The sequence below is a fragment of the Hylobates moloch genome, unplaced genomic scaffold (genome assembly GCF_009828535.3).
Source record: "Hylobates moloch isolate HMO894 unplaced genomic scaffold, HMol_V3 SCAFFOLD_5, whole genome shotgun sequence".
Lineage (NCBI taxonomy): Eukaryota > Metazoa > Chordata > Mammalia > Primates > Hylobatidae > Hylobates > Hylobates moloch.
Window position 1 is genome coordinate 129,733,650 of NW_026652280.1, and position 27,181 is coordinate 129,760,830.

Consider the following 27,181-nt stretch of genomic DNA (forward strand, 5'->3'; position numbering starts at 1 on the left):
CAAGTTTCTTCTCTTCCAACGGTGACAAAGCCAAGACCTAGACTTCAATAGACCCAAAGGAGTGAGTCTGGTTTCTTTTTCATTAAGTTATATGATTCAGTAATAGATCAGAATGTTTTGTAATTAGAAATAAACACATCATTTATTTGTTGAGAGTAAAACCCTATAAGCTGTTCCTAATGGGGAGCTGTTTCCTTGAATTGAAGGTGAGAGTTTATCTTCGGTCTGAGTCGTACGGAGTAACCATGAGAATCATAATCCCTGCTAAGGTACGAAGAATCCAGAGGAAGGTTAAGAGTAAATTCTTGATATTTTTAAATGATGACTTGTGGGTTCCAAGCATAGCATTAACTTCCATTTTAGAATCTAACAGAAATTGCGTCAGCTAATAAGCTAAATGAGGCTTTTTAACAGTTGCTTCTCGTCTCTGCACAAGAGGGCAGCCTTTCACCAAAACCAAGGAAACACTTGGGCAGAACTGTGCTAATGTATACAGAGACCCCCTCCAATCATAGAACTTCCATGAAGAGCTCCCTTGACATAAAGAATGAAGAAATTATGAGATAGTTAATACCATGTGCCCGTGTGCTGTCAATCCCAGAAAATGTCTGCACATCAATATTGCCACACAAATGTTTGCAGTTTCAGTGCTTTTTTGCCTTTAATGTTACATAAATATTGTTTGAATTTCTTAAGCTACTGTAGCCAATTATGGACTTTTGAAATTAATGGTAGGAATAATACATTTTCTAAATAAAAAAACCTATTCATGCAATTAAATCACTCAACCCTAAAATAAATTTTTTTTTTATATCTCATGAGAATGTTTTCTTAGTGGTTATCCATTATTAGATTTCGAGGTTTTAGAATCAAATTGCCATAATCTATTCCAAATGAATAATAATTCATATTGGGACAATTATAAATTTAAATTATAAAATACAGTCAAAAAGATTTACCGAGAAATTAAGAGAAACCAAAGAGGGTTGCTATGTGCATACACTTCCAAAATAATTAACCACATTTGCCACGAAATACATAATTTAAATGTATCATGATGAAACTAAAATGCGATTAAAAAGGGGGCTAAAGTTAATTTGTCACACAGGAAGGTAAATGTAACTGTCTTTACATTCAAAGCTTTGCAACAATATTTTCATGAAGTATAAAGTAACCACAACCCTTTTTTTCTCTTCAAGTTTATGGAACTTTCAACTAAACATTTCACAGGAAATTACTGTCTCCAAGAATATAAAAGCTTTTATATAAAGGATGCTGATCAGTTGTTCTCCATGGACACAGAGGTGCAAACAAGCAGAAATTGGTTTAATAAAGCAGGAGATATTTCAACTGGACACAAAGCAGAACTTCTTGACTATCATGGAGATAAAGAAAAATGGGGGAATCTTTCCAATAAATTTTTAAAGATAACTGTAAAAACATCTAGTGAAATGGATAAGAGATGTCTTTACTTTTATTACTTATATTTACAAAATTGAGTACTAGACAGAAAATAATGCATACACAATATCATTTCAACCATTTTATTTTATTTTTCAATAAAGTAATACTTTCACACTAATAAGCTAATAGAGTAAACAAGGAATAGCATTTCCATTTCCTTCAGGTTTTTGTTTTGTAGATAGACACAAGTATATTTTGTCATATACATTGTAAGAACTGGGCTTCCTTTAGATAACATTTACTGGTGGGGAAATACAAAATACAGCCAATGTAGATAAAAATGTTTTTCAATTCTTACTTGCTCAATAAATTTTACTAAACTGAAAGCTCCTTAACTGTAGGGACATTAGGTGCCAAGGACTCTGTCTGGCACGTAGTAGACTTTCAGTATAGGTTTATTGAATTATGTTTCCATAAAATTACAGTTTTTTTCTGTATCATTATGAGAATCAAACTCGAAATCTTAGTTTCGTTTTCATAGACTGCAAGCAGGATTGGAGAGAGAGCTAAACTGGACTTATGTATAACGGTTTATAAAGCCCTTTCACAATTTTCATGAACCTGTACTACTTTTCGCTTGCTTTTAAGCAAACCATACTAACCAAATACTTACAGTCTTTACTAAGAGTAAATATTTATTCAACAACAAATATTTATCTGAAATTTACTATGTACAAGACATCATGCCAGGTGCTAGGGATATAACTGTAAACAAGGTAGGCACTGTTTCTGCCTTCCTGGAGCTTACATTCTAGAAAATGTAACCAAATTAAGTTGGCAATTAAGTATTTAATTACAGGTGCTATAAGTGATACAAGGAAGAAGTCCAGGGAGTTATGAAAGAATACTCACAGGACTTACTGATGGAAGAGAAAAAAAATGCCATTACAGGATAGAAATCATTGACATTGAGAACTGATTTTATAAACAGAGCTTCAAAGAGCAAGTAGGAGAAGTTAAGTGGGGAGTTCATGGAGAGTATAGTGGGATGATTGCATGTCGGAGGTAGGAACATAAGCAAAGACCTAAGTCAGGGAAAAGAATGGCACCATAAAGGAAAGAAAATGGGGCAAAGTTGCCAAATGTGGAGAGGGAGAGGAAGTTTCTCAGCATGATCAAAAGAGCAAAAAAGGCATAAAAAGATAAAGATGGAAGACCAAATGAAGACACCACCTGCTGGGGAAAGGCTCACTTCTCGTTGGTCTTTCCTTTATTCAATACCAAAACTACCTTTCGTCGCTCTTCCACAACTGTTCTCTACAAGCCCCACCACATTCCTAACCACGTCAGTTCCCACTCTGCAGAAAAGATAATGTAAACTCTAGTGCAGTTGCTTTTGCCTATAGAAGCATCTCTTCGAGGATTTAATCATAATGTAGAATATTTTCTATCAGTGCCATGCTGAAATGGGAGGCATAAATGATGCATAATTCTTGAAAACCCCATTGTAGACTTGGGTCTTTATAACAAAATAAAAGCTCCATATTAAACTATAAGGCATTATGCTTCCATAAAATAAATTAAATAAATGGCCAGCAGGGGTGTTTTACGCAATTTATTGGTGCCCTCTACAGTCAATGCTACATCTCATTAGTGGCTCTGTCACTCATGAAAAATGTGGCACCCATCAGCATCCTTCATTAACTTAAGGCATGTGCCCACACATCAAATATATATTTTTTAATTATGGGAACAAGCTATAAAGCGGATGTGTGAGAGTGTGTGTGTGTGTGTGTGTGTGTGTGTGTGTGTGTGTGTCTGCCATGAACAGCATAGAGCATTCAAAACCCTCCAAGGCTCTCTTTGTTTTTGTTTTGTTTTGTTTTGTTTCTTTTTAACCAAAATGGTGAATAAGATACTGTCTCGTCCTTTTAAAGTTATTTCTCTCTATTGACTATTCCTGCTTGCATTCGTTGCAATCATCCAGACTTTGCCAGTTTTTTTCCTTCTTGACATTTCATTTTTAATTAAAAATGACATTTTAATTAAAAGGAAACATATGTAGAATAAACAGAATAACTCACCAACAGCAGAGAGCTGGGGCTGTCCTGTCAGCTCAGTTTTAACCTTTCTGGCTCACAAAAGCTGTGCTGGGCTTCTCCAATGGTTGCCAAGGCACATTCTTGACAGAGAGGAAGAAAAAGATGGCCATCAAACCAAGATCCACCCACATTCAGAAAACCCTGAGAAATGCAGAGGATGGAGAACAGAGAGGCTATAGCCACTCCAAACTATATTATTTGGGACTTTCAGAACTAAAATATTAGTTTTTCTTCTGTTCAGAATTTTAAAACTATCACTTTGGTGAAAGACCCTAGTTTTACAACTTTTCATGTTTACAGATGGCCTGATTTGGCAATCTTAAATGTTAAGGGAGTTAGAAATCTGGCAGGAGGTAAGCACAGCCAAAAGTAAAGAATTACAAATAAAACAAACTACCCTTCTATGAACATCCATAACTTAGAATAATTTGCACTTCTCAGGGCTGTTTCCCCTCCTATGTCAGAGCTGGTGCTGGTGGGGTCCATAGGAAGCTGGACGCCTCTCCTCTCCCTGAAGTGAGCTGGCTCCTTGCACAAAAGCATATTGTGGTGTAGGAGGGAGTGCAGCAAGACTGCACAAAATGACAAAGAAAGAAACCAGCAGTGGCTACATACTGCATGAGGGGCAGACCAATGGTTCTCTAAGAAAAATCACCGAATAGCATTAAAAAGCCCAGGTCCTCAGAAACCACCACCTGATGAGGATCAACAGGTAAATGGGTGACCCAATTTTCACCACATTGCGTGCACACCTTCTGACAAGCATAAAGGCACTGGGACAGACAGAAATCAGTCATGAATAGTCACTGTAATTATAACCCAGCATGAAGAAGGAAGGAAAGGAATATCATTTTGTGGCACCCAGTAGGTGCCAATAATTTGTCATTCTAGTTCAAAAGTGAATTATGTAAGTCGGTGTTATAGGTTGAATTGGTTCTCAAAAATAGATACATGAAAGTACTTCAGAATACCAGTACCTCAGAACATGACCTTATTTGGAGCTAGGGTCATTGCAGATGTGATCAGTCAAGTTAAAACAAGGTTATAACTGGAGTAGAGTGGGCCTCTAATCCCATATGATTGGCGTCAATATAAGAAGACGGCCACGTGAACACAGACAAACACAAGGAGAATGCCATGTGGTGGCAAAGGCAGAGATTGGAGTTATGCAGCTGCAAGCTCATGAATGCCAAAGATTGCCAGCAATCTATCAAAAGCTAGGAGGAGGCAAACCTACAGGTTTCAGGAGCAGCATGGTCCTGTGAACAACTTGATTTTGGACTTCTAGCTTCCAGAACAGGAAGACAATAAATTTCTGTTATTTTGAACCACCTAGTTTGTGATACTTTGTTACAGCAGCCATGGGAAGCTACAACTAATGTTAATGAAATAGGTCACATTTTTTTAACCAAAAAAAATTACCTCCTATTAAGAATAACCACAAAATCATCAAACTGGGTTCTTTCAACATGTATTTATTAAGCTCCTATTGTCTGTTCTGCAGCTAGTACGCTAAAAACTGCCTTCAAAGATTATTCAGCCAATCACGGAAAATGCCCATGCAAAATACAGGTAAAGCAGTGCCCTAGAGTGTCATGGATAGTTTTATACAGTTAGGTACCTGATGTAAACAGAGGATCAAAGAGTTGTGCATGGAGAAGATCACAAATGGGGTTATATATAATTCACTGTTAGGTGTTCAAGCTAAGTGTCATCCAATTAAATATGGCTTAAAAGGAATTTTTATTAGCAATGATCATTTGTGAATGAATTCTTCTAAGAAACTGCAAGAGAGATCTAATGTTATTAAGGCTTAAACAGTGAATATATGAAGCAAGTATACATTCACATAGCCATCAGCTGCCCAGTTGTTTAAAGCAAGTTTGTAGATAATGAGAACTCAAACCATGTACCTCCACACACAGATTGGACAATGTGTATGCTCAATAAATACATGTTGAAAGAATCCAGTTTGATGATTTTGTGGTTATTCTTAATAGGAGGTAATTTTTTTGTTGTTGTTTAAAAAAAAAATGTATAGTCACTTGCTTCATTAACATTAGTTGTAGTTTCCTATGGCTGCTGTAACAAAGTATTACAAATGGGTGGTTCAAAATAACAGAAATTTATTGTCTTCCTGTTCTGGAAGCTAGAAGTCCAAAATCAATGTGGATGGAAACTACCCACTTCCACCTCCAAACCTAACTTATGCTCGATATCAGCATGACTTTTCTATTGCCATCATTAATAAGACTTTACAATTCCAGGAGAATTTAGTTCAGACAAATGACTTGATTCTGCATGAGAAAACTTCCTGGAAACAACTAAACTCTTCAATGGAAAGCATGAACAGTTTGTACCCTAGAATTCTTTACATTCCTTCCCTCAAGAATCTTCACCTTGCTGTTTCCACCAATCCTAAACAGTTGTATGGTGACCCTTACCGAATCCTAATCAAGTCCCCACATTAAAACACCCATCTTAAACCAGAAGTCTCAACAAATTCAAATTTTGCTTTCCCACTTCCCACACACTGCCAAAGTTCTATCAAGGTGGTATTCTGTCTTAACTTTGGTAAATAATGAACTGAACTTTACATTATCAACACATTGTGCTAGTGATATTTGGGGAGCAAGTATTCAATAATAATCATGAGCACAGGATAAGGGAAAAGTTTGGAGAGAAAGAACAACGTTAGGGACACATTGGGATTCATCAGGGAAGCCAAGGGACCCATGTAGAGCAGAGAGGAACGAGGCAGTACAGCCACCCATCTGGGATTGGTGTGCAGGCAAGAGAGGCTCCCCACTGTAGGGAAAGGGTGAGTGAGCAAGAGAACCCAGGGACCTACACTTCTGCCATGGACCTTTGCAACCCTGGGCACAGGAGATACCCCCTTACTGCCCCTCCCTGGGATCTCCAGACTGAAACGAAGAGCTGGGTAGAGTCTAGGCAGAGCCGCAGCACAGGCCCTCGTACAGCCCCAAGGAACTTGGATCCCTGTGCACCCTGGCACCCGTGGCCATAGCCCTGCCAACAAGGGAGGCCAGGCTCTCATGCACATCCTTAGGATAGCGGAAACATCCACAGTGCTGAGGAGTGAACAGACTGTAGACCTTGCCTCCACTGCACCTCCCCAGGCAAAGGCCACTGCCCTAGGACCCCAGCACAACTACTCTATCCCCTCAGAGCACACTAACTGGTCGCAGCTCAGCATTTCTCTGGGTTGGTTCTCCCAGAGGTAACCAACAGGACTGCAGCCTTTGCTGCTGCTGCTGCAGGCCCCATCCCTACTGCCGTCAGGCTGGGGAGGGAACAAAAAAAAGCCTAAGAACTATTATCGTAGGCCTCCAGCACACTGCAGCTGCTTTATGGAAAAGTGGCCAGACTGTTTTCCATGAGGGTTCCTGCCCCCTGCCCAGCCGCCCTGCCCTCACCTGATAACTTCACTTGGTGGCAACTCTGCATTTCTCTGGAGTGGAATACCCAGAGACAACCCACAGACTTTCTCTGCCATTGCTGCTGCAGTAGTACCATCCTTGCTGCCCTTGGGTTGAGGAACAAAGAACCTGCTTGCTTTGTTCGCACCTCCAGCACATTGCAGCCACCATACAGAGGGGAGCCCAGTTTCTCTTTCCTGTGAGCCCCTGACCCCCTGCTCCAGCAGGCCCAGCCCTGGCTGAACCTTCCCATTGGCAGCCCTTCTGTGTCTCTCTGGAGTGGAGTTCCCAGAGGCAACTGATAACTCCTCTGCCACTGCTGCTGCATCTGTACTGGCTCTTGTTGCCCTTGGACTGGGGAAGGAACAAAGAGCCGTGGTGCTTCACTATACCTCCAGCACATTGCAGTCACCATATGGAGAAGAGGCCAGACTGTCTTCCCCATGAGACCCCCATCCATCCTGGTCTTCAGCAGGCAGGGTCCCACAGCTTGGGTTCACAGCACAGCCGCCCCACCCACAGCTGACCATTCTGATTGGCAGTGGCTCTGCATTTCTCTGGGGTAGAAATGGTACCCCAAGAGATAAGTGAAAGATCCTCTGCCATTGCCACTGCAAAGGTCCCTGATCCTGGTGCCACCAAGTTGGAGAGGAAACATAAAACCTTAACTCACACCAGGGATGTAGTGTGAAGCCTGGGAGTGCCAAGCTTAGATCTATGGCCAGCACTTGAGTGGGAGAGGAGCCCACAATTTCAGAACATTTAGAGATAGCATGGCTGCAAACACAAAGAAGTACAGAGGAGACAGGGGGCTGAGTAAGACTCTTTCTACTGGTCATTATGCTGAAGCACCATCCACTGGACCACAGTCCAAACTTCAGCACCAAAAATAGTTTGCTAACATATTCATCTATAAAACCAAGGACAAGAACTCAGCCCCAAAGACCCTGCACAAAGCTGTGGCCTTCTGAAAACATCCAGAAACTAAGCCAACTGACTATACTCAAATTTCACCACAGTTAATGGAACATGAATCCACTCTGATGAGAAGTAACCAGTACCAGAACTCTGGCAACTCTAAAAGCCAGAATGTCTTCTTAATCCCAAATGATCACACTAGCTCCCCAGCAATGATTCTTGACCAGAATGAAATGGCTGAAATTACTCAGAATCTGGATGGCAACAAAGATCCTCAAGATTCAGGAGAAAGTTGAAACCCAATCCAAGGAATTTAAGGAATGAGTAAGATGATTCAAGAAATGAAAGATGAAATAGCCATTTTAAGAAAGAACAAAACTGACTTGATAGAGCTGAAAAACTCACCACGAGAATTTCATAGCATTATTGAAAGTATTAACAGCAGAACAGATCAAGCTGAGGAAAGAATCTCAGAGCTCAAAGACTGGTTATTGGAAGTGACTCAGTTAGACTAAAATAAAGAAAAAAGAATTTTAAAAATTGAATAAAACCTCCAGGAAATATGGAATTAGGTCAAGAGACCAAACCTATGACTCAATGACATTCCTAAAAGAGAAGGAGAGAGAGCGAGCAACTTGGAAAACATATTTGAAAATACTGTCCATGAAAATTTCACCAACCTCTTTAGAGAAATTGACATTCAAATTCAGAAATTTAGAGAACCCATGCAAGATACTGTATAAGATGACCATCCCCCAGACACATAGTCATCAGATTCTCCAAGGTAAACTTGAAAGAAAAAAATTCAAAGGCAGCTACAGAGAAGCGGCAGGTCACCTACAAATGGAACAGTGGACCTTTTAGCAGAAACCCCACAAGCCAAAAGAGATTGGGCCTATACTCAGAAACCTTAAAGAAAATAAACTCCAATCAAGGATTTCATGTCCAGCAAACTAAACTTCAAACAAAGGAGAAATAAAATCCTTTTCAGACAAGCAAGTGCCAAGGGAATTTGTTACCACCAGACCTGCCTTAGAAGAGGTCCTTAAAGGAGTGCTAAACTTGGAAACAAAAGACCATTATCCACGCACACAAAAACACACTTAAGTACATAGATGACTGACACTGTAAAGCAACTACACAATCAAGTATACATACTGACCAGCTAAAAACATAATGACAGGATCAAATCTGCACATATCAATATTAATCTTGAATATAAATGGGCTAAGTGCCCCATCTAAAAGGTGCATAATAGCAAGTTGTACAAAAAAGCAAGACCCAACTCTACGCTGTCTTCAGGAGACCCATCTTACATGCAAGGACACCCACAGGCTCAAAGTAAAGGGATGGAGAAAGATCTTTCAAGCAAATGGAAAACAAAAAAGAGCAGGAGTTGCTATTTTTATTTCAGACAAAACAGAGTTTAAATGAACAGTGTTTGAAAAGGACAAAGAAGGGCGTTACATAATGATAAAGGGTTCAATTCAATAAAAAGATTTAACAATGCTAAATATATATGCACCCAACACTGAAGCTCCCATATCCATAAAACAAGTTCATAGAGACTTACAAAGAGGCTTAGATAACCATACAAATAATAGTGGGAGACTTCAACACTCCACTGATGATAATAAACAGATAATCAAAGCTGAATATTAACAAAGATATTTGGGACTTACACTCAACCCTTGACCAAATATACCCAACAGACATCTACAGAGCTCTTCACCCCCACAAAAACACAGAACATAAATTCTTCTGATCTGTACATGGCACATACTTTAAAGTTGATCACACTTTCAGCCATAAAGCAATTCTCAACAAATTTAAAAAAAAACTGAAATCACACCAACCACATTCTCAGACCACAGCACAGTAAAAATAGAAATCAATATGAAGAAGATCTCTCAAAACTATACAATTACATGGAAATTAAACATCTGCTTCCAAATGACTTTTGGGTAAACAATGAAACTAAAGCACATATCAAGAAATTCTTTGAAACTAACAAAAACAAAGATACAGGATACCAGAATCTCTGGGACACAGCTAAAGCAATGTTAAGAGGAATGTTTACATTGCTAACTGTCCACATCAAAAAGTTAGAAAGATCTCAAATTAACAACATAATATCACACTTAGAAGAACCAGAAAAATGAAAACAAAGCAACCCCAAACCTAGCAGAAGAAAAGGAATAACGAATATCTGAACTGAAGTGAATGAAATGGAGGTAAGAAAAAAACATATAAAAAATCAAGAAAACCAGGAGTTGGGTTTTTTTTTGAAAGAATAAATAATATTGACAGACTGCTAGCTAGACTAATAAAGAAAAAAGGTGAGAAGATCCAAATAAAAACAATCAGAAATTACAAATGGGACATTAAGACTAACCCCACAGAGATACAAAAAACAAAACAAACAAAAAAAAACCCAGAGACTATTATGAATATCTCTATGCACACAAAATAGAAAATCTAGAAGCAATGGAAAAATTCCCAGAAACATAAAACCTCCCAAGATTTAAACAGGAAGAAATTAAAACCTGACCAGACCAATAAATAGTTCCAAAATTGAATCCGTAATAATAACAAAAAAAAAACTTACTGACCATATAAAGCCATTAACCAGGCAGATTCACAGCTGAATTCTACCAGATATATAAAGAAGAGTTGGTACCAATCCTACTGAAACAATTCCAAAATTCAAGGAGGAGGAGCTCCTCCCTAACTCATTCTATGGGCCAGCATCATTCTGATACCAAAACCTGGCAGAGACACAACAAAAAAGAAAACCTCAGGGCAATATCCCTGATGAACATAGAAGCAAAAATCTTCAAAAAAATACAAGTAAACTGAATCCAGCAGCACATCAAAAAGCTAATCCATCACAACCAAGTAGGCTTTATCCTTCATATGCAAGGTTGGTTCAACATACACAAATCAATAAATGTGATACATCACATAAACAATACTAAAAACAAAGACCACTTCATCATCTCAATAGATGCAGAAAAGGCTTTTAACATAATTCAGCACCCTTTCATGTTAAAAACCCTCAACCAACTGGGCACAAAAGGAACATACCTCAAAATAATAAAAGCCATCTATGGCCAACCCACAGCCAACATCACACTGAATGGGCAAAAGCTGAATGCATTCACCTTGAGAACCAGAACAAGACAAGGATGCCCATTCTCACCTCTCCTGTTCAACATACTACTAGAAGTCCTAGCCATAGCAGTCAGGCAAAAGAAAGAAATAAAAGACATCCATATAGGAAGAGAGGAAGTCAAACTATCTGTCCTTGCAGACAATATAAACCTATACATAGAAAACCCCATAGTCACTGCCCAAAAACACCTAGATCTGATAAACAACCTCAGCAAAGTTTTAGGATACAAAACCAATGTACAAAAATCAGTAGCATTTTTATACACCAATAATGTCCAAGCTGAGAGCCAAATCAAGAGTGCAATCCCATTCACGATAGCCACAAAAAGAATAAAATACCTAGGAATACAGCTAACTAGGGAGGCAAAAGATCTCTACAATAAGAATACAAAACACTGCTGAAAGAAACCAGAGACAACACAAACAAATGGAAAAAATATCCCATGCTCATGGATAGGTAGAATCAATGTTAAAATGGCCATTTTGTCGAAAGCAATTTATATATTCAATGCTATTCCTGTCAAACTATGAATGGCATTTTTTCACAGAATTAGAAAAAACAATTCTAAAATTCATTTGGAAAGAAAAAAAGAGTCCAAATAGCCAAAGCAACCCTAAGCAAAAAGAACAGAGCAGGAGGCATCATATTACCCAAGTCCAAACTATGTCACAAAGCTGCAGTAATAAAAACAGTATGATACTGGTACAAAAACAGACATATACACCAATAGAAAAGGTTAGAGAACCCAGAAATAAAGACAGACACTTAGTATGTCTCTCTGATTTTCAACAAAGCAGACGATAACAAACAATGGAGAAAGGACTTCTTATTCAAAAATGGTGCTGGAATAACTGGCTAACCATACACAGAAGATTGAAACTGGACCCCTCCCTTTCATCACATACAAAAATCTACTCAAAATAGATTAAATACTTAAATGTAAAACCTATAACCATAAAAACTCTAGAAGAAAACCTAGGATTCTAGACACTGGCCCTGGCGGAGACTTCATGATGAAGATTCCAAAAGCAACTGCAACAAAAACAAAAATGGACAAGTAGGATCTAATTAAATTAAAGAGTTTCTGCACACCAAAAGAAACTATCAACAAAGTAAACAGAAAACCTACAGAAAGGGAGGAACAGCTGCAAACTATGCATCCAACAAAGGTCTAATATCCAGAATCTATAGGGAAATTAAATCAACAAGCAAAATCTAACAACCCAATTTAAAAAGTGGGCAAAGGACATGAACAGATAATTCTCAAAAGAATACGTACACGTAGCCATTGAGCATTTGAAAAAAATGCTTAATATCACTGACGAAACCACATTTCACTGATGAAAATCACAATATCACTACTGAAACCAATATCACTAATGAAAACCACAATGAGATACCATCTTGTAGCAGTCAGAATGCCTACTATTAAAAAGTCAAAAAATAACAGATGCTGGCGGGGTTGCAGAGAAAAGGGAACACTTACGTACTGCTGGCAGGAAGGTAAATTAGTTCAATGACTGTAGAAAACAGTCTAGAGATTTCTCAAAGAACTTAAAATAAAACTACCACTCAACCCAGCAATCCCATTACTGGGTATATACCCAAAGGAATATAAATCTTTCCACTATAAAAACATATGGATGCATATGTTCATCACAGCATTATTCACAATAGCAAAGACATAGAATCAACCTAAATGCCCATCAATGGTGGACTAGATAAAGAAAACATGATACATATACACCATGGAATTCTATGCAACCATAAAAAATAATGAAATCATATCCTTTGCAGCAACATGCATGGATCTGAAGGCCATTATCCTAAGCAAATTAATGCTGGAAAATAAAATCAAATATCACATGTTCTCACTTACAAGTGGGAGCTAAATTTTGAGTTTCTTGACAAAGAAGAGAGCAATAGACATCAGGGCCCACTTGAGAATGGAGGTTGGGAGGAGGGTGAGCACTGAAAACCTACCTATTGGGTACTATGCTGATTACCTGGATAACAACATTATCCGCACACCAAACCCCCATGATATGCAATGTATCCGTAACAAACCTGCACACGTACCCAGTGAAACTAAAATAAAAGTTGGAAAGAAAAGAAAAAAATATTTTCAACATATCTAGAAAACAATTACCATTCTTTACCTCTTTAGATGGTTTCTGGTAAGAGAAAAAGAAGAGGCAAAGAGTACTCAAATGTTCAATTCTGCTTTGCTGTGTTTTATTTTCTTAATAATGTATATATTTTATTTTTGAAGTACCACAATAAATAAAGGGACATCATTATGTTAAAAAAAACCACAACATTAGTTTTTAATATGCTGAACTTTAGATGTCTAAGAAACAACAAGGTAGAGAAGTCTAGTAACGGCAGTTAAAGGGAGCTTAAGAGAAAGATTCAAGCAGAAGAGCTGGGTAACTTTGTAAACTGAACAGTGACTGAGGCAAATTTCAATCAATTAGAGGTTAATTTTGCCAAGGTTGAAGACACTCCTGGGAAGAAGAAATGCAAGTCATAGCAGGATGTGTGACCAGTGCTTTTTCAAAAGATGGTTTTGGGAGCTTCAATATTTAAAGGGGAAAGAGCAAGCTGGAGGGGAACAAAAAAAGGAGAGTGGGTAAGCAATGAGACAAGTGGTTACATTCTTGTGAGGGTCTGATTAGCTTTGAGAATCTACATTTTACATGTAAAAGAAAGGAGCAGAGGAAAAGTCAATTTTGCATTTGTCTGGCACTGAGTAGATCTACACATTACGTAAGATGAAGTAAGCATGTGAAGTTACAGCTATTGGTTTGAGAAGAAAAGGAAGGCAGTTTATGCAGGTATGCATGACTTAGTTCCCAGGCTTAACTTTCCCTTTGGCATAGTGACTGGGGCCCTGAGAGTCTATTTTTCTTTTACATCTTCGTGGAGCTCACTCAGGGAGCATATGGGGAGGGATGAAAAAGGGACCTGGGGCAGGAACCTGAGAAGGAGTCACAGTAAAGAAATGGGGCAAAGGTGAGAACACAGACCCTCTCTCTCTCTTTCTCTCTCCCTCTGTCTCTCTCATTCACTCAAGATTATTTGTGAGATTCATCACAATGTGTCCTTCAAAAGAAGTGCTAATTAAAAATCAAATTAATCATGAAAGGACCTTAAACTCTTCAGGCCAATTTTGTCGTTTTGTAATGTACATAAACTTTGGGGGTAACATAATTCTGACTTCTCAGGAATGAGTAAGCCCTAGCTGACACAAAATAAAGTAGTTTTCATCAAAATAAACAAAAAATGTCATCATCTAAACTGTATGATAATACCTTAGTTATAATTTTTAAAAAGGAGACATCAGTTTTCCTAGAGCTGTTTAATTATCACACTTGTTCCACTCTATTACTTTACACCCTGATGAAAATGAGACAACAATATGATTTTCCTGGTCATTTCATAATCATCCATTAAAACAGGGGGATTGATTATGCAAGGCAAGTTCCCACTTCCAATTTCCCACAAGACTCCATGTGGTACATACCTGGTTGCTAAACAAATGTTTTTCCCTTAAAGTCACTTAACTTTCTTTGGTTTTGTTTTTAAGTAAAGGGATTCATCAGGTTCCGGCTTTCGTTTTGATTTTGAAGTATCAGCCACATCATCAGCTTAGATACACTTAGTCTGATTTTAAGCCACAGCTTCCTAGAGAGGTAGGACATTATCTGCATGAATTGCCTTCTATGACCAAGAAAGTTTTGGTTTCCTCAATTTTTTCTCTTCCCCTGGATTGGCAAACATAAAGCAATCATGTGAATTTAAATGTTAGATCACTTAATGGTGGTTAGCATCATATACACATTGCCTGCCTTACTGAATTTAAGAAATAATTTTGACATGAAGTCAAATCACCTTTAGTGACCCTGGAACATCAAGACTTGTTTAGATGTAAATTGAACTCAATGGCAACTACCTAAGATGTCTAGCATTCATTAGAGTTTGATGAAAGAATAAATCAATCTAACTGATCATTAAAAAATCATAACTGCCATGAGAAAAATGCCAAATATAAACCCTAAAAAAATGAAGATTTCCCGAAAGGCCAACCAAGTAATAATTTAACTAGTATTTTTGGCCACTCATTAAGTCCAAGGCATTCTACTGGTGGGAAGGGAGACGCGAGGATGGAAGAGAAGTGCTGTATATGGCAGTTCTTCCCAGAAAGGTTTAGAATTTGAATAATCTGTGACAACTATTAGTTTGGAGCATAATACTAAGTTATCACAAATATTATTTCTTTTGTTATGCCTTTTAAAGTTCTATGTGCAATATTTTGCACCTGTGAACATATGTTTAAATACCTAAGACACACATGCTAGAGAACAAGAGCCTTGAGGTAATGGATTCTGTACTCTATTTTTCTTTGTATCCAAAAATGATAATCCCAATGCCTAGCCACTAATAATTACTCAAAAAGAGTTTGTTGAATGAATAAATGATTGTATTAGTATATTTGTGCTGTTCTTGTGACATTTATGGTAGAAATAGGAAAGATACTGAGAACAATTAAGCAATTGATTGTCAATTACCTCCAGGAGGGGAAGTAGAGACAAGTATCATTTTTCTCCCAGGAAAACATTTCTTCCCATTTACATTCTGTTCTTTTTTTTTTTTTTTTAAATGGAGTCTTGCTCTGTCCCCAGGCTGGAGTGCAGTGGCATTATCTCTGCTCACTACAACCTCCAGCTCCCTGGTTCAAGCGATTCTCCTGCCTCTGCCTCCAGAGTAGCTGGGATTACAGGCTCCGGCCGCCACGCCCAGCTAATGTGTGTGTGTGTGTGTGTGTGTGTGTATGTATTTTTTTTTTTAATAGAGACGGGGTTTCACCATGTTGGCCAGGATGGTCTCGATATCCTGACCTCGTGATCTGCCCGCCTCGGCCGCCCAAAGTGCTGGAATTACAGACATGAGCCATAGCGCCTGAACTAGATTCTGTCTTACTTAACATTACATTCAGGAGGTTGTCAGCGGAGTTGCTACCAAGAAGCCTTATTGGAGAACATTTTTGGGCTGTATAAAATAGTCCCACTTTGAAAGTGCTGAGAGCTATTTCTGCTGAGGTGTAAGCCATAGTAAAATACTTGTGAACAATTTTCAGACATCATTACACTAAAAAAATACAATTTTTAATAGCACCTTGAGGTTTATGCTTGCCTTACACTTTCAATTTTAAGTACAAATGAAACAAATATAATGCATAAGAAAATACTAGTAGGATATGTAGAATCCATTCAAGACCGTGCTTTTCCTCTTACCCCTCTGTTATTTTAGGCATGCCACTTAACATGTTTCCTCAACTATAAGACAGGATAATAACATCTGCTTCACAGGATTCTTGTGAATGTTAAATGAGATAATGCATGTCAAATCTCATTTAATTGTGTTTAATTCATCTAACATTTTACTAGGTGCTGTGTTAGAAGCTTTCTCATTCTTGAAATGTGTCATTATTAAGTTAGGCTCTAATGCCATGTTTTCACAAAGTTAAGAATAATCAAAGGTACTTGAACCATAATACATATAATATATTTAAGTAATAGAGGAAATTGTTTGAAACTACAACTCTTGTGTTCTATGATATTGATTGGAGGCGTGTGTGTGTGTGTGTGTGTGTGTGTGTGTGTGTGTGTGTATTTTAAGACTCCCTTTGGTGAAAGTCCAGGAATCTTAAAGATCTCCAAAAACTTCTTCAGGAAACATTGACACGATATTAAAATGGTCTACACATTGAAAAACTTAAAAAAGCTCTTCTCTTAGAGTCCCTGAAGGTTCTCCCTGGGTTCACTTCTTTCTTTGTCTTGGTCATTATCTCTTTTCCTTTCCTCTGTGGATCATAATAAAAAATGAAGTTGATCCTTTGGCCACCTGAAGACTCTGAGCTGGAAAGATGACCCACAAACCTTATGGACCTTCACAAAATGGTGATATCCAACCAATGTAATTAACCAAAGAGCTGTAATTTTTATCAATTTTCTCTGCTACCAGCAGCTTAGAAGGTATGCATGTGATTTCATAGACGATGATTTTATCTTCAATCTCTCTCCCTCCATTGACTCTTCTCTGATGATCACTCTTAAATCTACTTCATGCTTATTTTGTAAAGCTCCTTCTACTTTTTTAATAACTGAAAACTAATTTCATTCCTACTCCCTTGGTACTCAAGTCCAAACTTCTTAAAAAAAAAAAAAAGGTTTCAAAAACTATCTTTAATTTTTTATGCCCTCGTATTTCCTTAACTAGAAACAGTCTGGAAATAACTTCCATGTCCTACTACTTCCACGTGCCACTTACTTAAAAACACCATGATGTTCTAATTATCAAACGAAAAAAAAACCCTTTTTTGGAAAATCCTTTTCTAGGCTCCATGAGCTCTCTAATCTGCAAAAATTCTTTCTCACGGTATCATGAGTCTTGTGGCTCTCCCCTCTTCTACAATCTCATCATTCTCTACATGCAGCAGCTGCTTCTCAGCAACAACCCTCCATCATGGAAGTAAAGCATGACAATGTTGTGGTCAGTTACCTACCTCTGAGTTATTTAACCATCTGCAGCTCAGTATCCTCTCATGTAAATTGGGGATAATAATAGTGCCCACAGCACAGGCTTATTGTGGGTACTAAATGAATAAATTTATGTACAGTGCTTACTTAGAACTGTTCCCGGCACATAGAAAGTGCTGTGTACGTGTTTGCTATTATTTTGCTGCTATTATTCACACTGCATATATGTATATTGGTTCTAAGTCTTATTCCAGTTTAATGTATATCATGTTTAAATAGGTACACCATAGACTACATTAAAAATCTCTTGAAGACTAATACAGTCTTATTTGTGCATTCCCCATAATGCCTTGGGCATTGTAGGCCTGCAAGTAATGTTATCTGAATTGTTAAACTGCTTACATTAGTGAAGTTTTACTTTCTATTTCTACTGTCTATAGTCCTTGCTAAATTTTACTTTCATAGGCTCAAATGTAACCCATAGATTAGGATTACTTATAAAACTGGTGATTCTTGAAAATTCAGCACAGGAAGTATTTTAATTTTACCACGAAACCGAGAAGCTGTGTCATTTTTTTCCTAAGAAATTAATTCTGCATTTAAATGAGAGGTTATGATAGTGTGTAGTGTGGTTTCTAGACCACTGATGGCCCACGAGTTCCCCTTGACTGGTCTTAGGGCTCATCACTTGTAGTTTGCAGGTTTATAAGACACCATCTGTGCTTTTGTTGCTGCCACGATTTCATAATCTGTTTATGATGGTCAATAAAATCCAAATATTACTTCAAGGGTACACCAATCATGCTGTTAATTCTAAAATATATTTTATTTTTATACTGGGAAAAAGTTGGCAGATGAGGGGGTTCACTGGATTTTATGTATAGCAACTGACCTGAGATTGATGAAGTGTGCTAACCATTTCTTTGGATAGTCTCTGAGCAGAAAAGGTTGCAAACTCTTCAAGACTTTTTCACATAGTCTGTCTTATCACAGACCAAAGCTTTCCTGTTGACCAGCTGCATATAATTGTATCTTTGTCTTTGAATCAAAGACAAAGCTAGACATCAGCCATCAGTAATAAAGGACAGAAACAAATAATGGAGTCATCTGAGGCCACTGACATTTTATCAAGACATAAACTGTATTTTCAGTTCTAAGGAATCTATTAAAATAACTCCAACTAACCAATCTTGTGCCTCATATTATTTATTTTACCCATTTCAATATAAGCCCCAGTTACTCTAGAAAGCAGCTTGACAATGCATAACTTCTCCATTAGGAATATTTTTATGGAGCCCATAGTTATGAGTTCATTTGCTATTCACTGTAATAGCACATATCATAATGAATTCATTTAGTATTCATGTGGATAATGCAAACACCATTTAGTAACTGGTTAATGAACTGAGTGGAGATCTTTATCCTTCCTGAATTTTATAAGAAACATACTCATTTATTTAAATCATCAACTTCTTTTTAGCTTCATTTTACACATGCTAGCTTTTTGTTGTTGTTCTCCAAAGTCCAAGTAAAGAGCGGGAGAGCAAGGGACAGCTCTCTCTGGATAATGGAAATTCCACAACAAAGAGCCATGAGGCAAGAAGATAGAGCAATTAAATGTAATTATGTACAAGTTTATTACAGGCTAGTTTTGACTGTTTTATTATGACAATTAAAAAAAATCACCAAAGTAATAATACATATGCATCAATCTATGAGCTAAAAGTACTATTTTAATGCCCATTTTACAGATTACAAAACAAGATCAATAACCGAAATACAGAAGGATTAAGTAATTTGTTCAAGCTCACATAGTAGTTAAGTGAAAAAGCTAGAGCTCAAACCCAAGTAGTCCCATTTCAGAGTCCATGGCCTTCACTCTTATACCAAACCACATGCCAGTGTCTCAGCTCTTTTATAAAATAATGTTATATGTGTATCTTGCTTAGTAAAGTTTTATTATAAAGTGATCAAAATCCTCCTGAAGCATTTTGAAAAATTAAAATGCCAAACAGCTTCAATAACCTACAGTAAAGTACTAAACCAAAAATTAGCATGATCCAGTTATATTGTGTTGGTAATTTGGGTTGCAATAACTAATTGCTTTTAGGTAGGGTACACACACAGTCATCCAGGAAGAATTTTGTTTGGAACTCATGCCCACAAGGTAAAATATGGCATATTCCAGAGTAAAGCAGGCAAAAGAAAAGAGAAATACAGAAAACATAAAGTAGAATTCTCACCAACAAAGTTAAGACCATGAATAGAAAGAAGTAATGTATGATATGGGGTGGCAGTTATCACAGTAGATTCGCTCTTCTTAAATAACATCTATAAGCCAAACAAAATCTACATGCAAAAATTAGAGGTTGTCATAGGAGGAAGAAGAAAAGACCTCCCTTCCCTTCTATATATGTGCACAAATTATTAATCAATGATTTTACATGAGAGATAAACAGAGCCTAAGAAGGGATGTGAATAAAATGACATCTGAAGGAAATATCTGAGTGATAAGAAGTTAGAGAAGCCAGAGGAAGAAATGAGAATTATTTATTAATGTATATTCTTAGTTTTTCTACAGATGATTTAAGGTAAATGTTATAAAATAGAAATCTGAATAAATTTGGTTTAGGAGTTTTTTATTCTATTTTTATTTATTTATTTTTTGCCTTAAAGGAGTTTTTCAAGAACAATTTTAGGTACATAGCAAAATTGAAAGGAAGGTATAGAGATTTCCCATATGCCTCTGCCACCACACATGCATAGATAGCCTCCCCTGTGATCAACATCCCCCACAGGGTCGTATATTTGTTACAATTGATGAACCTACACTGACACATCATAATCACCCAAGGTCCATATTTTATACTAGGGTTCACTCTTGGTATTGGACATTCCATGAGTTTGGGCAAATGTATAATGATATGTATCCTTCATTATAGTACCATAATGATTACTGCCTTAAAAATTATCTGTGCTCCATCTATTCATCCCTTGCTCTACCCTCACTCCTAGAAACCACTGACATTATTACTGTTTCCGTATTGTTGCCTTTTCCAGAATGTCATATATAGTTAGAATCATGCTGTATGTAGCTTTTCCAGTTTTGCTTCTTTCACTGAATAACATGCTTTTAAGTTTCCTCCATATCATTTCAATGTTTGATCGTTCACTTCTTTTTTGTGCTCAATAATATTCCATTGTCTGGATGAACCACAGTTTATCTATCTGTTGACCTATTGAAGGACATCTTTTGATTCCAAGTTTTGGCAATTATGAATAAGGCTGCTAAAAACGTTTTGTGCAGGTTTTTGTGTAAAGGAGTGAAAACATAAACTTTCAACTCCTTTGGGTAAAATACAAAGGAGTATTATTGTTGCATTGTATGGTAGGATTAGTTTTGTAAAACAATGCCAAAGTGTCTTCCAAATGTCTATATAATGTTGCTTTTTTTTTTTTTTTTTTTGAGATGGAGTCTTGCTCTGTCCCCCAGGCTGGAGTGCAATGGCGTGATCTCCGCTCACTGCAAGCTCCGCCCCCTGGGTTCACGCCATTCACCTGCCTCAGCCTCCCAAGTAGCTGGGACTACAGGCGCCCGCCACAACGCCCTGCTAATTTTTTGTATATTTAGTAAAGACGGGGTTTCACCGTGTTAGCCAGGATGGTCTCGATCTCCTGACCTCGTGATCCACCCGCCTCGGCCTCCCAAAGTGCTAGGATTACAGGCTTGAGCCACCGTGCCCGGCCTAATGTTGCATTCTTATAAGCAATGAATGAGAGTTCATGTTGTCCCATATCTTGTTCCATATATTTACCTGCTTTTGGTGTTGTTCTGGATTTCGGCTATTCTTTTTTTATTTATTTTTTGCATGTCTTTTTTATTTTTATTTTTAATTGAAAAATAACAATTGTACATATTCATGGGGTATGTAGTGATGTTTCAACACATATAATATATAACGAAAAGATCAGAGTAATTATATCTTCCGTCTCAAACATTTATCATTTATTTGTGTTAGGAACATTCAATATTCTCTTCCTAGCTATTTGACTCTATATAATATGTTACCATCATCCTGCAGTGTTATAGAACACTAGAATTTATTCCTCCTATCTAGCTTCAATTTTATATCCTTTAACTAATCTCTCTCTATCTCTCCCTTCTTCTTGCTCTTCCCAGCCTTTAGTATCCCCTGTTCTGCTTTTTATTTCTTTGAGATCAATATTTTTTCATTTCCACAAATGAGTGAGAATATGCAGTGTTACTTTCTATTCCTGGCTTATTTCACCTAACATAATATCCTCCAGTTCCACCCATGTTGCCATGAATAAGAGGATTTCATTGTTTTTTACAGTTGAATAGTATTCCATTGTGTATACATATCACATTTTTGTTATCCATTTGTCTGTTGTTGGACACCTAGATTGATTCCTAATTTGGATATTGTGAGTAGTGCTGCAATAAAGTTGTGGGCACAGGTATTTCTTGGATATAATGCTTTCCTTTCCTTTAGATAAATACCCAGTAGTGGGATTGTTGGATCCTATGGTAATAATATCTGTAGTTCTTTGAGGCATCTCCACACTGTTCACCACAGTGACTACACTAGTTTACATTTCCATCAACAGTGTATAAGAGTTTCCTTTACTCTGCATCCTCAGCAGCATTTTTTTTTTGTCTTTTTGGTAATAGACATCCTGCGTGGGGTGAGATAACATCTCATTATGGTTTTGATTTGCATTTCCCTGAAACATTGATGATGTTGAGGATTTTTTCATGTATTTTGATCATTTGTATGTCTTCTTTTGAGAAACATCTGTTCAGATCATTTGCCTATTTTAAAATCAGATTGTTTGTTTTTTGTTGTTGAGATGTTTGAGTTCCATGGCCAGGTGCAGTGGCTCACACCTGTAATCCCAGCACTTTGGGAGGATGAAGGAGGCGGATTGCCTGAGGTCAAGAGTTCAAGACCAGCCTGGCCAATGTGGTGAAACCTCATCTCTACCAAAAATATAAAATTAGCTGGGCCAGGTGGTGCACGCCTGTAATCCCAGCTATTTGGGAGGCTGAGGCAGGAGAATCATTTGAACCCAGAAGGCAGAGGTTGCAGTGAGCCAAGATTGTGACACTGCTCCACTCCAGCCTGGGTGACAGAGCAAGACTCCGTCAAGGAAAAAAAAAGATGTTTGGGTTCCTTGCATAATCTGAATATTAAACCCCAGTTGAATGAGTAGCTTGCAAATATTTTTCTCCCATTCAGTAGGCTGTCTTTTCACTCCGTTAATGATCGTTTTCTTTGCTGTGTGGAAGGTTGTTAGTTTGACATAATCTCATTTGTTTATTTCAGCCTGTGCTTTTGAGGTCGTATTCACAAAATCTTTTCCTAGACCAATGTCCTGAAGTGTTTCCCTGTATTTTCTTCTAGTATACAAACTGGAAAGGAGAAAGTCAAATAGTCTATTTGCAGATGACGTAATCTTATATATAGCAAAACCAAAAGACTCTAGCAGAAAACCTCTTAGAACTGATATTCAGTAAAGTTGCAGGATACAAAATTAATATACAAAAATCAGTAGTATTTTTATTCACTAACAATAAACTAGCTGAAAAAGAAATTAAAAAGGCAATCTTATTTACAATAGCTACAAAGAATAAAATAAAATAAAATAAAATAAAATACTTAGGAACAAATTTAACTAAAGAAGTGAAAGACCCAGGAGATATACTAATGTAAATGATGAGTTAATGGGTGCAGCACACCAACATGGCACATGTATACATATGTAACAAACCTGCATGTTGTGCACATGTACCCTAAAACTTAAAGTATAACAACAATAAAAAGAAGAAGTGAAAGACCTCTACAAGGAAAACTACAAAATACTGATGAAAGAAATTGAAGAGAATACAAACAAATGTAAAGACATCTCATGCTAATGGATCAGAAAAACTAATATTGTTAAAATGACAATACTATCCAAAGCAATCTACAGATTTGATGCAATCCTTATCAAAATACCAATGACATTCTTCACAGTAATAGAAAAAAAAAAATCCTAAAATTCAAATGGAACCACAAAAGACCCTGAAGAGCCAAATCAATCCTGAGCAAAAAGAACAAAGCTTGAGGCATCATACTACCAGACCTCAAAATATACTATAAAGCTATAATAACCTAAACAGCATGGTACTGGCATAAAAGCAGATGCAAAGACTAATGGAACAGAGGAGAGAACCCAGAAATTAATCCACATATTTACAGCCAACTAATTTTTGACAAAACTGCCGAGAACAATTACTAGGGAAAAGAGAGTCTTTTCAATAAATGATGCAGTGAAAACTCGGTGTCCATATGCAGGAGAATGAAACTAGACCTCCAATCCTATATAAAAATGAAATCAATTTCAATTTTCTGCCTATGGCTAGCCAGTTCTCCTAGCACCATTTATTAAGTAGGAAACCCTCTCCCCATTGTTTGTTTTTGTCAGGTTTGTAGAAGATCAGATGGCTGTAGGTGTATGGTCTTATTTTTCAGTTTTCTATTGTATTCCATTGGTCTATGTGTCCATTTTTGTACCTATACCATGCTGTTTTGTTTACTGTAGGCTTGTAGTATAGTTTGAAGTCAGATAGCATGATGCCTCCAGCTTTGTTCTTTTTGCTTAGGATTGACATGTCTATTCTGGCTTTTCTTAAGTTCCATATGAATTTTAAAATAGTTGTTTCTAATTCTGTGAAGAATGTCAGTGGTAACTTAATGGGAATACCACTGAATCTATAAATTGCTTTGGACAGCATGGCTATTTTCATAATATTGATTCCTCCTGTCCATGAGCATGGAATGTTTCTCCATTTGTTGTATACTGTCTGATTTCTCAGAGTAGTGGTTTGTAGCTCCCCTTGAAGTGGTCCTTCACTTTCCTTGTTAGATGTATTCCTAGGTATTTTATTCTTTTTGTAGCAATTGTGAATGGGAGTTCATTTATGATTTGGCTCTCTGCTTGCTTGTTGGTGGCGTATAGGAATGCTAGCGATTTTTACACATTGATTTTATATCCTGAGACTTTGCTGAAGTTGTTTAGCAGCTTAAGATACTTTGGGGCTGAGACTATGGGGTTTTCTAGATATATGATCATGTAATCTGCAAAAAATATAATTTGTCAAACCAAACTTGCATCCTGGGGATCAATCCAACTTGATCATGGTGGATAAGCTTTTTGATGTGCTGCTGGATTCAGTTTGCCAATATTTTCTTGGGGATTTTTGCATTATGTTCATCAGGGATATTGGCCTGAAGTTTTTCTTTTTTGTTGTGTCTCCGTCAGGTTTTGGTATCAGGATGATGCTGGCCTCATACAATGAATTAGGGAAGAGTCCCTCCTCTTCAATTTTTTTGATGTGTTCCCAAAAAATTCCTTCTATTCCTTTCCCTTTCAACTTTTTGGAATAGTTTCAGTAGAAATGGTACCACCTTCTATTTGAATTCGTCTGGGTCTGAGGTTTTTTTTGGTTGGTAGGCCATTATTGCCTCAATTTCAGAGCACATTATTGGTCTATTCAGGGATTCAATTTCTTCCTGGTTCAGTCTTGGAAGGGTGTATTTGTCCAGGACATTGTTCATTTCTTTTAAATTTTCTAGTTTATGTGCATAGAGGTGTTTATAATATTCTTTGATGTTTGTTTGTATTTCTGTAGGGTCAGTGATGATATCTCTGTTATCATTTCTGATTGTGTTTTGTTCATTTGATTTTTCTCTCTTTTCTTCTTTATTAGCTTAGCTGGCAGTCTACTTTATTAATTTCTTCAAAACACTAGCTCCTGGATTTGTTGATTTTTTAAAGAGTTTTTCATGTCTTTATCTCCTTCAGTTTGGCTCTGATCTTTGTTATTTCTTGTCTTCTACTAGCTTTGGGGTTTGTTTACTCTTGGTTCTCTAGTTCTTTTATTTGAGATGTTAGATTGTTAACTTGAGATCTTTCTAGATTTTTCATGTGGGCATTTTGTGTTATAAATTTCCCTCTAAACACTGCTTTAGCTGCATCCCAGAAATCCGGGTATGTTGTCTCTTTGTTTTCTTCAGTTTCAAAGAACTTCGTGATTTCTGCCTTAATTTCATTATTTACCCAAGAGTCATTCAAGAGCAAATTGTTCAATTTCCATGTAGTTGTGTGGTTTTCAGTGGATTTCTTAATCCTGAGTTCTAGTTTGATTGCGCTGTGGTCTGAGAGACTGTTTGTTATGATTTCAGCTCTTTTGCATTTGCTGAGCAGTGTTTTACTTCCTATGATGTGATCAATTTTAGAGAAAATGTTGTGTAGCAATGAGAAGAATGTATATTCCATTGTTTTAGGGTGGAGAGTTCTGTAGATATCTATCAGGTCCCCTTGATCCAGAGCTGAGCTCATGTCCTGAATATCTTTGTTAATTTTTTGTCTCAATGATCTGCCTAATATTGTCAGAGGGGTGTGAAAGCCTCCCACTCTTATTGTGTGGGAGTCTAAGTCTCTTTGTAGGTCTCTAAGAATTTGCTTTATGAATCTGGGTGCTCCTGTATTGGTTGCATAAATATTTAGGACAGTGAGCTTTTCTTGTTGAATTGAACCCTTTGAGGTAGTCTTCTTTGAGTTAAATCTGCTTGGTCTTCTGTATTTTTCTTATACTTTGATATTAATATCTTTCTCTAGGTTTTAGAAGTTCTCTGTTATTATCCCTTCAAGTAAACTTTCTACCGATATCTGTTTCTCTACCTCTCCTTTAAGGCTAATAACTCTTAGATTTTTCCCTTTTGATGCTATTTTCTAGATCATGTAGTCATGCTTCATTGTTTTTTCTTTTTTTCTTTTGTCTCCTCTGAGTGTGTATTTTCAAATAGCATGTCTTCAAGCTCACTAATTTTCTCTTCTGCTTGATCAGTTCTGCCATTAAAACACTCTGATGCATTATTCATTATGCCAGTTGTGTTTTTCAGCTCCAGAAGTTCTGTGTAATTCTTTTTAATTATTTCAGTCTCTTTGTTAAATTTATCTGATGGATTATTTTAATTAACATGTTATCCTCTGGGTTCATCCATGTTGTTGCAAATAACAGAATTTCAATCACATCATGACTGAATAGTATTCCATTGTGTATCTATACACCACATTTTCTTTATCTATTCATCCATTGTTGGATTGTTGGGCACTTGTAATGATTCCATATCTTGGATATTGTTAATAGTGCTGCAGTAAACATGAGAGTGCAGATACTTCTTTGACATAGTAATTTCTTTTCCTTTGAATATATACCCAGTAGTGGGATGGCTGGGTCATAAGGTATTTCTGTTTTTAATTTTTTGAGGAATCTCCATACAGTCTTCCATAGTGGCTGTACTAATTTACAATTCCACCAACAATGTGTTTGTGTTGCCTTGTCTCCACATCATCACCAACACTTGTTTCTGTTGTCATTTTGATTATAGCCATTCTCACTGAAGTGAAGTAGTATGTCATTATGGTTTGGATTTGCATTTTCCTGATGATTAATGATGGCGAGCATTTTTCCATGTACCTGTTGGCCATATGAATGTCTTCTTTTGATAAATATCTATTGGGGTATTTTAG